The 5,414-nt window shown below is 48.2% G+C and overlaps 1 pseudogene; it reads left to right on the top strand.

The window, feature by feature from the left end:
- The first annotated feature begins 3,606 nt into the window (after positions 1–3,606).
- Positions 3,607–3,748, top strand: LOC125511803 (small nucleolar RNA Z247; annotated as a pseudogene).
- Positions 3,749–5,414: the final 1,666 nt, after the last annotated feature.

Genomic DNA, 5,414 nt, shown 5'->3' with positions numbered 1-5,414 from the left:
AATGTCCGAGCATAATATGAAACATACATAACCGGATGCCCTATTCAAGCCACAGACACGGCATGGCACACAAGGATTCAGTTATCTAGGTCACGAGCCTTGACTTTCTACACCCTTGAGGCTCGACCAACCAACAAGTTGAAGTCTACACCCTTGGTATTCTCGAAAAAGTCTACACCCTTGAGGTCGTTTCTCTTTCACGTGGACCATTTCGTCATTTCACACCGCCGTAAGAAGTCCGTTCTACCTTTTCTATTTTTTCTTACAGTGCGCACTGGAGTTCAGTTCAAACTGGGTGTGGCGTGCGAATGGGGCGAGACAGCCACCCACTGGTGTGCCAGTGCACTGTACGATCGACGTGCGTCGCTCACTCCTACTCCTCCTACTGCAGTGCGCTCCTACGACGGGCTGCTTGGGCTAGCTAATCAAGTAGTAGCAGTGTAGCGTATCTTGCTGGTTCTAAGGGCTTTTGTACGTGAGTGACGTGTCGTATGCACGCATGTACCGATCCTGGTTGGCGCATCGTGTGCCGGACGGTCGTGGGGCAAGGGAGATGTGTGCTTTGGTTTTCTTTCATGCTCTCGTGCGGCCGTGTGTGGGGTCTAGGATGGTGACACTGTCTCCCGGTACATGCATGCTTCTGGTATGTGGATCTCTAACGGTGGTGGTGTACTACAGGACTCGCTCTTTTGGAGTTTGGACGGACGTATTTCCATTCTGGAAAAATAAACGTTGGCATCATCATCGTCACAAAATCGTGTCCGTACCGCACATCATCGAAACAGCTTGAAAACCCATGTTACCATGCCGAGAGGCGACACGCAGAGAGGCATTTCGAGCCAAACACGAGGGAGGGGCACCTTTGTACGTTTTCTCTACAGCAGTTTATTTAGGTAAAAGGTTGCATCCCATGCCCAGAGGAAAAGGTGACAAACCCCCACTCCAAGGATACAAGGCGAAATTGTGTGATGCGCTTCACATTGTACACGAGCAGCGGCCGAGGGACCGAGGGGCCGGGAGATGCGACCACTCACATATCATTTTTTTTAAGACAATCTCGCGAAGCTTTATTTTACTCGAACCCAAGTTTACAAGCATGAAAGAAAGATCACCGGGGTGTCCTAATCAAACATGACGGCCCGCCCTCAAACTTAAAACATGCTTCACTAAATTATGAGCCTCGAAATTCGAGCTCCTAAACTCGTGAACAAAATTACATCTCAAGAAAGAGCTACTATGATCTATGGTTTCATGTAATATTGCTCCATAACTAGTCAAGTTCTGCTACTTGATTTCATCCACCACAACCTTGTAGTCGAAAGCAACATGAATGCTCTGGAGGTTGAGGTCTTCGGTGAGTGCTAGTGCCTCCCGGATTGCCAAGGCTTCAAGTGTTGGAGGGTCAGCTATACCCTTGAAGACAATGGCCGATGCCCCTTGGAAAACTCCTTCTTGATTGCGACAGATAGCTGCTGCAACTCCTAAGCCCTGTTGCGTGCGATGGTGGCATCAACATTGATCTTAAAAAACATGTCAGGCGGCTGAATCCAATGTGTAGGTTGGGCCATTGGTTGTCCTACTGTGTTGTTGCTTGGCTTGTCAAGGGCATAAAGATCTGCTAGATAAGATTGGATGAACTGATTTGTTGATATCGCGCTCTGAAAAATATCCTTGTGAATGGCATTCCTCCTTGCTCGCCAAACAACCCAGAGTGCGACGACCAGCTATACATGTGAGTTTTGGTTGCCCGTTGGGCAAACAATTATTCTTAGAATGGAACTTCGCATATATGCAGGCCTGGGCCACCGCATGGGATTAGATTGTTGCACACACATGGGCCACCGCATGGGATTAGAGTGTTGCACACATTTTGATCCTAGCTTAATAGGCCGGTTCTGGTGCACGGGACTCGTCAAAGTCGGCCAACCAAAGCCAAATAAGGTTTTTGATCCTTGATTATCTCCACCTCCAGTGGCGCTGGACATGAACATGATCACATGTTTCATTTCCAAAAGCCATACTCTTTTTATAGAGTGATCTGGATTACTTCCTCTGTTTAGATGTGTAAGTCACCTTACGAAAACCAGATAATCGCAAAACACTTAGGCATGGTACATTAACTTCCTCCTCGTTTCTTGTTCCATGACATATCAGCCAATAAAAAATGTGGGCCGTGCATGTTTTCAATGACTTGAGACTATCAAATATAACATACAGTGGTTAGTTCATTGCATGCAATGCTATTAATTAGCAAAAAATATTAAGTTCTCTGTAGCAAAAAAACATTAATTTGTAAAAAAATATTGAGACTACCAAACATGACGGAGGGAGCAGATTATAACTGTGACATTAATCCGTCAGACGATCACAATGCTTAAGTTTTAACGTACTCCCCTTGTCCTATAATAATTATCGCTCAATCGGATATATCAGTCTTTGGAGGAAGTACATTGGAAAGCGTAGGTCAAGAAGTGAGTGCGTGAAGAGTAATTCTATACTTACATGAGTTTTAGTTACGGATTGGTCGACATGATGATGGCAGTATTATGTGGGTTTCGGAACAAGGTGTGAAAGTAAACGGGCTAACAAGATGTAGATGACAACACTAATACAAAATGATAGAAAAATATATTCTAGTGCAGTCCTTTATACGTAGACAACCTTGACTTTCTACTCTCTCGACCAGCCAAGAGTCTGTCAGACCGTTCCTTTTTTGCACGTAGACAGTGTGGAGCGAGCTCTAGCTAATTTAGCAGGAGTCGCACATGTAGAAGCACGGTGCGCAGTTGAAAGCCCACCAATTATCGACCGGTAGTTGACGATGGAGGATTGCTTGCGACTGTTAGAAAGTATTGTACACGTATATACGGTATTATTATAAACCGTATATACATCTGGTAGGATCTGGTGTTGCGTGAGTTGATTGTAATCAGGTGGTTAGGTAGTTAGGGTTTATCCTTATCTTGTATAGCTTTTCTTGAGGATCAATCCAGCCTTATCGAACCACCAAACCCTGTAATCTGTCGATGCCTATATAACACGAAGCGCGTCCCTGCTAGAGGCATACGCTTCAACCTATTCTTTCATGGTATTCAGAGCCTACTTTCTCTCCAACATCCAACCCTAGACATGGCTAGCTCCAGCACCGCCGCCGCCGCCGCTTTCCTTCTCATCCCCATTGCTGATAAGCTTCACCGGGGCAACTACCTGGTGTGGCGCGCGCAAGCCCTAGCCACCGTCCGAGGAGCGCAGCTGATCAACCACCTCAACCCCAATCATCCGTTCCCAGAACCCAAGCTTGCTGACAAGGATGGCAAGCCAACCGATGTGCCCAACCCGGAGCATCTCATCGCACTGGCGCAAGACTCTCAGGTGTTGAGCTTCATCTTCAACTCGATCTCAGCCCCTGTGATGATCCAGGTTGCCCACTGCACCAAGGCCGCGGCGGCATGGACCGCCATCAGGGAGATGTTTCTCTCCCAGACGCAGGCCAACATTGTCAACACGCGGATTGCCCTCTCCAACACCAAAAAGGGCACCACGACCATCGCCGACTACATCGGGCACATGAAGGCGCTGGGCGACGAGATGGCTTCTGCAGGAAAGCCGCTCGACGATGATGACATGGTCTCCTACATCCTCGCTGGACTAGACTACGACTACATCTCGTTTGTCTCTTCCATCTGTGCTGCGAGGACCGAACCGATCAAGGTAGCAGAACTCTACTCTCAGTTGATTGGTTTTGAGAAACGCCTTGCTATGTTCGAAGGTGGCAATCACTCCTCCCAGTCCTCGGTCAACGCCGTCTCCCGTGGCCGTGGTTTCGGCCGTGGTGGAGGTGGTCGCGGCAATGGTGGTCGCGGCAACGGAGGAGGTGGACGCGGCAACAGAGGCCGTGGCAATGGAGGCGGCGGCAACGGCAACGGAGGAGCTGATGATCTTCCTGAAGTCACCTGCCAAATCTGCAAGAGGCAAAACCACACTGCCCTCGAATGCTATCGCCGCTTCGACATCTCCTTCACCAAGAATGACAAGAGCGCAGGATCGGCCACCACTTCTGTTGGAAATATGCCCTAGAGGCAATAATAAAAGCATTATTATTATATTTCCTTGTTCATGATAATTGTCTTTTATTCATGCTATAATTGTGTTATCTGGAAATCGTAATACATGTGTGAATACATAGACACCAACATGTCCCTAGTAAGCCTCTAGTTGACTAGCTCGTTGATCAACAGATAGTCATGGTTTCCTGACTATGGACATTGGATGTCATTGATAACGAGATCACATCATTAGGAGAATGATGTGATGGACAAGACCCAATCCTAAACATAGCATAAGATCGTATAGTTCGTTTGCTAGAGTTTTCCAATGTCAAGTATCCTTTCCTTAGACCATGAGATCGTGTAACTCTCGGATACCGTAGGAGTGCTTTGGGTATACCATACGTCACAACGTAACTGGGTGACTATAAAGGTATACTGCGGGTATCTCCGAAAATGTCTGTTGGGTTGACACGGATCAAGATTGGGATTTGTCACTCCGTATGACGGAGAGGTATCACTGGGCCCACTCGGTAATGCATCATCATTATGAGCTCAAAGTGACCAAGTGTCTGGTCACGGGATCATGCATTACGGTACGAGTAAAGTGACTTGCCGGTAAAAAGATTGAACGAGGTATTGGGATACCGACGATCGAATCTCGGGCAAGTAACATACCGATTGACAAAGGGAATTGTATACGGGGTTGCTTGAATCCTCGACATCGTGGTTCATCCGATGAGATCATCGAGGAGCATGTGGGAGCTAACAGGGGTATCCAGATCCCGTTGTTGGTTATTGACCGGAGAGCGATCTCGGTCATGTCTACATGTCTCCCGAACCCGTAGGGTCTACACACTTAAGGTTCGGTGACGCTAGGGTTGTAGGGATATGTATATGCAGTAACCCAAATGTTGTTCGGAGTCCCAGATGAGATCCCGGACGTCACGAGGAGTTTCGGAATGGTCCGGAGGTAAAGAATTATATATAGGAAGTGCTGTTTCGGCCATCGGGACAAGTTTTGGGGTCGCCGGTATTGTACCGGGACCATCGGAAGGGTCCCGGGGGTCCACCGGGTGGGGCCACCTATCCCGGAGGGCCCCATGGGCTGAAGTGGGAAGGGATCCAGCCCAAAGTGGGCTGGGGCGCCACTTCCCTAGGGCCCATGCGCCTAGGTGGGGAAACCCTAAAGGGGGGGCGCCCCCTTGCTTGGGGGGCAAGCCCCCCACCCCTTGGCCGCCCCCCCCCCCCCTAGGAGATTGCATCTCCTAGGGCCGGCGTGAAGGAAATATGCCCTAGAGGCAATAATAAAGTTATTATTTATTTCCTTATATCATGATAAATGTTTATTATTCATGCTAGAATTGT

Source organism: Triticum urartu, chromosome 5A (genome assembly GCF_056163025.1).
Source record: "Triticum urartu cultivar PI428250 chromosome 5A, HENAU_Tu73, whole genome shotgun sequence".
Classification (NCBI taxonomy): Eukaryota; Viridiplantae; Streptophyta; class Magnoliopsida; order Poales; family Poaceae; genus Triticum; species Triticum urartu.
Note: the sequence above shows the minus strand (reverse complement) of the source record. Positions and strands in the feature narration are given on the sequence as shown.